The following is a 10033-nucleotide window of genomic DNA, read 5'->3' as shown; positions in this document are numbered from 1 at the left end:
TTCACTGGCTCAAGGATAAAACTTCACATTGGGACACGCACATCTACCATCAGTCCTTTCCATCTGCAACACAACCACATGTATTTACGAGGGAAAGGGTCAAGTTTCTGCCAATGACCAGCAGGAGGCGGCAGAGGAATCACAGAAATTACACATTTGATTCCAGATTCACTTTGACAACTGCTATGGGACCGAAGCTGGGAAGTGCGTCCACATACTAATGACCTGATCAATACCCTCTAGGACGGAAAGGAAATTATTTATGCAGTCAGTGGTACATGAAAACACAGTAAACACCCAAAAGGGGCCTTACTTTGTTTGCAAATAGTACAAATAGTACATGTTTGAGTACAGTATACATGGGTGTCACACTTGAACTATGCGTGACACCCATAAAGGGTCCCGAGGCCATTCCACACACAGATAAAAGCCCTGAACACCAGTCGCTCTTCACTTGGTCTTTGATTCAAACTCCAAACAAAATGACTCTCCTCAAGATCAGCGCCTTGGCCCGTGAGTATCCGCTACGACTACTGCCAGTGCTTCTTAAAGTACTGACTTTAGCCACTTAGACCGGACAAACGCGATGTTTGGGACAGAGCGTAGTTCCCACTTCATCCTGTACTGAATGGAGTGTTACCATGTGATATGAAAGAGTGTCTGCACTTACTTACCAGCACATTGGCCAATGTTATTTCTTCTTCTTTTTTGTGTTCTGTAAATGTGACTAATACTGACCGTTTCTCCCTTGTCTTTTCAGTGATGGCCGTTTTCTTGGTGGTTTCAGGTAAATGCATTTTCTCACAGACACTGGTGTAGTTTTGTGTTGGTCCGTAAGCACACTGTGGGCTCTTTTTTCTATGAATGGGTCTGAATCATTAAAACAGTTCTCATAAGATAAGATAAGATAAGATAAACCTTTATTGATCTCACAAAGGAGAAATTCACTTGTTACAGTCGGCGTTACTTCACAGTCTTATTGTACAGTCTGACAGCAGTGGGGATGAAGGCTTTGCGGTAGTGCTCCGTCCTGCACTGAGGGTGTCTCAGTCTGCCACTGAGAGAGCTGCTCAGCTCCTCTACAGTCCCGTGCAGTGGATGGGAGGTGTTGTCCATGATGGAGGTGAGCTTGGCTAACACCCTCCTGTCCCTCACCTCCTCCACAGAGTCCAGGGGGCAGCCCAGGACGGAGCTGGCCCTCCTGACCAGCTTGTTCAGTCTGTTCTTGTCCCGCTCTGTGCTGCTCGGGGCCCAGCACACGGCAGCGTAGTGGAGAGCAGAGGCCACCACAGAGTCATAAAAAGTCCTGAGCAGAGGCCTGCTCACTCCGAACGACCTCAGTCTCCTCAGAAGGTGAAGGCGACTTTGGCCCTTCTTGTACCCTTCTAGGGCGTTGGTGTTGTGGGACCAGTCCAGTTTATTGTTGAGGTGAACACCCAGGTACTTTAAACTGTCCACCTCCTCAATGTCCTCCCCCTGGATGTTCAGCGGTGTGTTCGGTAGTGGCTTCCTCGTGAAGTCATACAGCTGCTTATAAATGTCAGCAGAGTTTTTGGGCCCTTGGGGGCCTCAGTGTCACTGTCAGTGTCAACAACCACTTGATGAGAATCGTAGTGAGGCTAAATCGTCGAGAGTTTACTTCTCGTAGTTATTCTCTGAAATGCACGATTTCCTCCTTTGACTTGAGTGAATCCTTGTTGTTTGGGCCTCATGGGATCTTCCTCTCTACAGTGTGAGGAGAAAGTCACACTCCAGACTTTGGGGAACGGCTGCTCTGCCTTTTTTGTTCATTTTAGTCGAAGGTGTTGAAGTCACTGCACATGATAAGTGTGTCTTGTTTCTTGTCTGAGCAGTTCAGGCGGACCCTGAGCCAGAGGCACTCGCTTCTGGACCAGAGCCTGAGCCACAAGCGGAGGCACTCGCTTCTGGACCAGAGCCTGAGCCTTTTATTGGGTAAGTTTAATCATTAAAACATTTCACATCAAGGAAGCATTCACTTTTCTCTCACATTCAGATTTGAAGCAGACATGATGTTGCTTCTTACATTCCTTTTGTTTTGTTTACTATGTTAAGTTTGGCTCTAAGTGCATTGTCACATCTGTTTGGATAAACTGTGGACGTCGCTGGATGGAGTCCCACTGATGCATTCAACCGTCTTCTAAACGACTCCTCCTCCTCTTCCAATAAAACAAGTTTATGAGCATAAAAATTAGTTATGTTTTTATTACAAGAGAAATGATATTCTTTAATGATTTAATCTTTAGAAGAGGGAGAATCCCTTCGATAACTGGGACTTGCATGTGGCCCTTAAGTACAGCATGAGTGCACAACAGCAGTTTGGGAAGGTTTATGTTAACTATATTCTGATGACATGTGTCGGTCGCCAAAGAGGAGAGACATTTTGGGCATTTTGCAATTATAAAGAATCTTTTGTATACATAATCAATAAACTCTTAGCCATCCTTTTTTATGGGGTGTGTTTCCTCAGCACGAGGAGGACACATACTGTAGCTCTTTGTGAAGGAAAATGCATAAAAATGATAGAAATGATGGGGAAAAAATCAAAGGTGGGATAAAAGTGCTTGGGGGGCGCAGTTTGCCCACTTCTGCCATAAAGCAAACCTAACCCCAGGTGTAAGGCATAGAATGGGGACCATAGGCTCCTTTATTCATGTTTTATGTGAAAGTCCAGAAGCCCTGGGGGAAAGAGGTATATTTGCGATTATTGCAGCGACACTGGGACAGAAGCTTGATTTAAAATTAGAAATTAAATTAGGAAAAATCCTATATTCAGATGAAAAGTATATTTTCAAATTCTAGAATGTAAGCATTTTATACCTAACAAAGGAATGGAAAAACAGTCATCCACTGGATATTAAGAAATGAAATATTAAACAGGAAGTAAAACCGAATGAGAAGAACTCACAAAAAAGGAACATGAGTTTAAAAAAAATGGTTTATAAAAGAAATTTACAGCCCATGAATATTGTGAGTTGGCGTTGATTATGCAGCGACTGTTGATTCTGGGACCAATTTTGGTTAAGGGGTTCATAAAATGAAATAAAAAGAAAAGAAAAACAGAAAAAGAAACTGTGGCTGAACCTTAGAAAGAAATACACATGTATAATCTAAAAGATCATTCAAATAGATTTCAACTAAATAACATACATCCAAGTACATGCAAGTCAGACATGTGCAGGAGGCCAGGATGAGTTTTGGAGTGTGAGTGAGGGATGATGGACACAAATCGGCCCGGGCGGGGCTGCAGTCCAGCGTGGAGTGTTTGCATGCATGGGTCTCATATGTGTTCAGTGGCATGTTCTGTCCCAACCAAATAAACAAATGTAATGCTACAAATTCAACTCTGGCAAAAGTTCAGCGAAGAAATGGACTCAAACCCTGAACAGTAAAAAAGGAGAAAGGTGAAGGCGTAGATCTATCTTCTCCTGGGGGTAAGGAGAGGTAGGTGCACAAGTATCCATCCCTTATACCTACCCTGGGCCAATCCTGGGCCTACCCACACTGTTCTTTAGATTTACAGCAGATGACTTAAAACAGGGGTGTCAAAAGCGCGGCCCGAGGGCCAAATGCGGCCCTCAGACCAATTTGTGGTGGTCCTCAGGCTTCTTGTTTTATTGCCGCACATCGCCAGAGATTTGTCATTTTAATCATTCCACACAATTAAAACCTGAAAAATTAACCTTTATTCTGACACTGAGCTGGCATTATGTTTCCAGGCCTAGAGGTGAGGAATGGTTTGAACCTCTCTTAATAAAAAAAAAAAATACAATCAAAGTTTGGACACCCCTGACTAAATTTAGCAAGTTTCATAAAAGAAAAAGGTGTTTCCCCAGTTTATTTTGTATTTGTTTTAGGTCAAACAGTAGAACAGAATCTAAACTACTACATATTCACCGTGAAACTTGACTTTGAACTTTGTTCTTCAGGTTTTGCTCCGTTCCATGTGAAAGTCCTTCACTGAAGAGCTGAAATGAGAGAATTGGACATGAATTACCATCTGTTAGTGGGTTATAATGAAGGAACTTCAGTTTTCTAAAGTTTAGCAACAAGGGTCATTTATTTTGGTTTTCTACAATGAGTCCTACATTAATAACGCCATTTCTGCTTTGTGTTGTTCTAGCAACAGAGATGCAGTTTCCACAGGAAGAGTAGGTTTTAAATAGAGGGTCCGGGTTCGATTCCCACCAGGGACGGGGTCTTTCTGTGTGGAGTTTGCATGTTCTCCCCGTGTCTGCTTAGGTTTCCTCCGGGCATTCCGGTTTCCCCTACCACTAAAAACATGCACAATAGGCCAGGATTAATGATGTGTGAGTGAATGTATGGTGGTGGTCAGAGGGTCCGTTGGCGCAGACGTGTGTAGTCGCGAAAGCGCTTCTGACAGTCTCCCCCAGGGGAAACTGAAGCTACAAACGTAGCTTTCCACCACCGAGTATGGAGTGAATGTACAATTGTCTCATGTAAAGCGCTTTGTGACCATGTCTGTGAAAGGCGCTATATAAATAAAGATCTTCTTCTTCTTAAATAAGTTGGGATTTATTCATTAACACTGGTTTGGCAAAAATGGACTAAATGACGTCCAGTTATATAGATGGTCATTATTTTAAGTCATGGAATTGCCTTTAAACTTGAGCTTCAATGTATGGACTCGTTTGGAGCCGAGCCCTGATGGTGTCGATTAAAAATACAGCCCAATAATCCCTCAAATGAACCCAGTCCTATATTTAGGACAGGAACTCTGTCGCTCTGAGATCAGCCACATTGTCCAAGCCTTAATCTCCATCTAAAGAACAAATGCATTTCATTTATGCTCCAGAGATAAAAAGAACCGGCCAGATGATTTCAAAGGTTTTTTTTTAAACAATAAAGCTTCAAGTTAAAGTTGATTTATTGTAAACCTATGAAGGTTTTAATGCAGCGGGTCTGATATAACTGTGCAGATACATCTCGCTCTAAGTCTAAAAAGCTTGTGATGCCCGAGCTTGTTGATGAATGATTTTATGTGGGAGGTAACTGCATGTTGAGAATGGAAACTAATGAAAAAGCTCATCTTAACATCAAATCTGTTACACAATAATGTAATTTCTTAGTTTGCAGCTGTTGATCTCAGGGTGGAGTTCTGTGTAAACACTTTTACACTCGTCAAACTGTGTGTTTTTGCCTGAAACGTACGAGCTGCTGCTGAGAAAGTGTTTACAAGACAAACTTTTCCTCAGGGCTTTAAGATTTTCAATTTGGGTAAAGCTGAACTGGAGAAAATGTGTTTGTTTAAGAGGTTTAAAGTTCACTGTAACATTAATGATGTACAGAATAAAAATAAACATGCAAGTCACAAGCATCAACACACAACTGCAGAGAGAGAGGATGAGACATGAACACACTTCTAGTCAACTGGTTTAAAATGATGTCGACTCGTGTCACAGTATCGATACGACGGTTAAAGCCCTAATCTGTGTTAATATGTAAGTATTTAAACTTTAAATACCTGCGTGTGCATTTTTTAATCGAATTAAGAAGAGAATATTGTCAGTTCTTGGATCTGAGCAAACACTTTTAAGGCTTGTCAAACAGTCTGTGTTTTTGCCTGAAACTAACATAAGAAAACATTTACAAGACAAACTTTTCCTCAGGGCGACAACGGAAGAAAGACGCCTTCACAAGCTTTATTTATTATAATTTACCAGTAACTGTCAAAGTAGGAATGACTTCAATGAGCCTGTCCACAGGAATCGTTCAGCTGACTCATTAATGTAAGCGATCAGAGCCATTCTATGAATTTGACTGTTTTCATGTTCACTTATACTCACAGAAGTGGAGAAAAAAAATGCAAAAAAAAAGTAGATAAAAAAGTATATACACTGTCGCTGGTCACAGAGATGTCTCCGAGACGTCCCATGGATGAGGCGAGTCTACAGGTCATCTGGTGGCATTTGTTTTTTCTAGGGTGGCACCAGGACCGCCTGAAGTGAACACATGCGAGCGACTGATGACAAGTCTTTCAAGTGACCAAATAGAAACGGCAGCACGATTCGTGCGGTCAGCTGTGCACGAACTGTACTTTATCATTGCTCTGATCTGAATACTACTGACATATTGTAATAATGGCTTACACTTGTATTGCGCTTTAAAAGCCTGTATTACCAAAATTCTACACTGTAGTCATTTTTCATTCACTCCATACTCAGTGGTGGTAAGCTACTGTTGTAGCCACAGCAGCCCTGGGGTAGACTGACGGAAGTGAGGCATCCAGTCTGTGCCAACAGCCCCTCTGACCACCAACCACTCACTCACTACTTCACCCAGGCTTCCTGATGTCCACAAACGGTCTCCCATCCGAGTACCAACCAGGCCCTTCCTGCTTAGCTTCTGAGATCTGACGGGATCAGGCAGAGCAAAGGCGGGAAAGGCTTGGTATATAGGACAGAATTGGACAGTCCCTCAGCTTCACTGGCTCAATGATCAAACTTCACATTGGGACACGCACATCTACCATCAGTCCTTTCCATCTGCAACACAACTAAATGTATTTACGAGGGAAAGGGTCAAGTTTCTGCTAATGACCAGCAGGAGGCGGCAGAGGAATCACGGAAATGACAATATTGATTCTAGATTCACTTTGACAACTGCTATGGGACCGAAGCTGGGAAGTGCGTCCACATTCTAATGTCCTGTTCAATACTCTCTAGGACGGAAAGGGAATTATTTATGCAGTCAGTGGTACATGAAAACACAGTAAATACCCAAAAGGGGCCTTAGTCTGTAGCACATGTTTGAGTATAGTAAACATGGGTGTTTACATTTGAACTATGAGTGACACCCATAAAGGGTCCCGAGGCCATTCCACACACAGATAAAAGCCCTGAACACCAGTCGCTCTTCACTTGGTCTTTGCTTCAAACTCCAAACAAAATGACTCTCCTCAAGATCAGCGCCTTGGCCCGTGAGTATCCGCTACAACTACTACCAGTGCCTTTTAAAGTACTGACTTTAGCCACTTAGACCGGACAAACGCGATGTTTGGGACAGAGCGTAGTTCCCACTTCCTCCTATACTGAATGGAGTGTTACCATGCGATATGAAAGAGTGTCTGCACTTACTTACCAGCACATTGGCCAATGTTATTTCTTCTTCTATTTTGTGTTCTGTAAATGTGACTAATACTGACCGTTTCTCCCTTGTCTTTTCAGTGATGGCCGTTTTCTTGGTGGTTTCAGGTAAATGCATTTTCTCACAGACACTGGTGTAGTTTTGTGTTTGTCCGTAAGCACACTGTGGGCTCTTTTTTCTATGAATGGGTCTGAATCATTAAAACAGTTCTCATACAGCTGCTTATAAATGTCTGCAGAGTTTTTGGGCCCTTGGGGGCCTCAGTGTCACTGTCAGTGTCAACAACCACTTGATTAGAATCGTAGTGAGGCTAAATCGTCGAGAGTTTACTTCTCGTAGTTATTCTCTGAAATGCACGATTTCCTCCTTTGACTTGAGTGAATCCTTGTTGTTTGGGCCTCATGGGATCTTCCTCTCTACAGTACGAGGAGAAAGTCACACTCCAGACTTTGGGGAACGGCTGCTCTGCCTTTTTTGTTCATTATAGTCAAAGGTGTTGAAGTCACTGCACATGATAAGTGTGTCTTGTTTCTTGTCTGAGCAGTTCAGGCGGACCCTGAGCCAGAGGCACTCGCTTCTGGACCAGAGCCTGAGCCACAAGCGGAGGCACTCGCTTCCGGACCAGAGCCTAAGCCTTTTCTTGGGTAAGTTTAATCATTAAAACATTTCACATCAAGGAAGCATTCACTTTTCTCTCACATTCAGACTTTAAAGCAGACATGATGTTACTTCTTACATTGCTTTTGTTTTGTTTCATATGTGAAGTCTCGCTATAAAAGCATTGAATCATCTGTTTGGATAAACTGTGGACGTCGCTGGATGGAGTCCCACTGATGCATTCAACCGTCTTCTAAACGACTCCTCCTCCTCTTCCAATAAAACAAGTTTATGAGCATCAAAAATGAGTTATGTTTTTATTATAAGAGAAATTATATTCTTTAATGATTTAATCTTTAGAAGAGGGAGAATCCCTTCGATAACTGGGACTTGCATGTGGCCCTTAAGTACAGCATGAGTGCACAACAGCAGTTTGGGAAGGTTAATGTTAACTATATTCTGATGACATGTGTCGGTCGCCAAACAGGAGAGACATTTTGGGCATATTCTGAGAACAGGAAACTTTATCAATTAACTCTTAGCCATCCTTTTTTATGGGGTGTGTTTCCTCATAAAAATGATAAAAATGATAGGGAAAAATATCGAGGGTGGGGTAAAAGTGCTTGGGGGGCGCATGTTGTATGTGACTGTCCAGGAGTTCTGGGGGAAACGGGTGGACTGCCCTTGTTCACTAACAGGGGTCACTCGACCGATCGGTCCCTCCAGTCCCTAAACTCAAACAGCCACAACAAAGCAAAAATATCAGCAGCTTTTGACCATCTGAAAAAAAAGATCAGAGAAATAGTACATCTTATATATATACATCTTATACCTTTCTTCAGTTAGTTTAGTCCTTTGCTTTCTCTTACACGCTTCAGCTATGGTCTTGATAATCCATGGCTTATCCTGGCTATTTATATTTTTATTCATTCATTTACAGTCAGGACTTTGGTTAAAATTGAGGAAGATCTGCAATCAAAAACATAGTGCCCGTTTCATCGTTGTTTTAGCCCAGAAACAGTGTTAAAAAGACGGTACTTGAATTATCTGCAGACAAGAGTAAAACGTTTTTGATCCACTTTGTAATCAATACACTTCTTTTCATCTGCAGTCATCCCAAACCCCGTGACCTCTTTCTTTGTTTGTTGCACAACTGGCTTTTGAATGGACTTGGCCTGATGTGTCACAGCAGCTGCTCGTCTCTCTCTCTCCGCAGCCAAACTCTTCCGCCAATCTGGGCTTTTCTGAAGGACATCTCCGGCCGCTGTTGGTCTTTAGCGCTGGGCGAAAATCAGCCTCGTCTGTTGCCAAATTAGAAACCATAAAAGAGGCAATCGGAAATGTGCCTCTCCCCGAAACGATCACCGAAATGACCGAGTATTGACGGAAAGCGTATTGACCAGGGTCCAAGCTTTCACAAGCAATCAGAATTCAACAAGATTTTATGATAACATCTGGTGATCCGTGGAGATTTTTCCTGGCTGTCAAACAAATTGCGCATCACGGTTTATATCTGAGGATTTTCAAGCCTTAGAGCAGGGGTGCCCAAACCTTTTGTCTCTGAGGGCCAAAATGAAACACTTAAAACTGCAAACAATAAGTTGCTTTATTTTCTCTTTCGGTAGCCTATAGCCCCTCCTGGAACCGCCACCTTAACGTGGTGGAGGGGTTTGAGCACACGGATGATCCTAGGAGCTCTGTTGTGGGGCGTTCATGCCCCTGTAGGGTCTCCCATGGCAAACAGGTCCTAGGTGACGGGTCAGACAAAGAGCGGTTCAGAAGCCCCTTATGAGAGACCAACAGGCCCAGTTTGGAACCATGAGGCCGTCCTTCCGTGGACCCACCACCTGCAGGAGGAGCCATAGGGGCTGGTGCAATGTGATTTGGGCAACTCCAACAGCTGCCCCCATGACCCGGGAAACAGAAAAGTGTAAGAAAATGGATGGATGGGCTGTATAGCCTATACATTTGCATTTGATTCTATCTATGCAAATACCATGTTACATTAATACAACTATGGCAAAAGCCTAGTTTTAGTAGAACAAAATCAACTATTGCAGGAATATAGTGCAAAATGTAAACAACACCTGTTTACAGAACCTACAGTGACTTTAAATCATTTGTTTGTGAACTCAAAGGAAATGTGATATTAGATCATTTTGAAAATGTCAGTTCAGCAGAAATTATTTTATAAGTACATTTTTAACATGAACATGTCAACAACCTTTGCAATAAAGGTTAGAAAACTGGGAAAGTTGATGCTAAAACGTTTTGTGATAAACAACAAGACACCGCAAGTGTTTCCTTAACT

The 10033-nt window shown here is 42.6% G+C and overlaps 1 long non-coding RNA gene across 1 annotated transcript; it reads left to right on the top strand.

Moving 5' to 3' along the window:
• Positions 1-425: 425 nt before the first annotated feature.
• On the top strand, positions 426-1953 carry LOC306971486. The gene is made up of 3 exons (XR_013793455.1): positions 426-513; positions 761-787; positions 1854-1953. It is a non-coding gene; the product is annotated as an uncharacterized lncRNA (long non-coding RNA).
• Positions 1954-10033: the final 8080 nt, after the last annotated feature.

Source organism: Gobius niger, assembly GCF_951799975.1.
Source record: "Gobius niger genome assembly, chromosome: 12".
Lineage (NCBI taxonomy): Eukaryota > Metazoa > Chordata > Actinopteri > Gobiiformes > Gobiidae > Gobius > Gobius niger.
The sequence above is the reverse complement of the archived record's forward strand: the minus strand, read 5'-3'. Positions and strand labels throughout refer to the sequence as shown.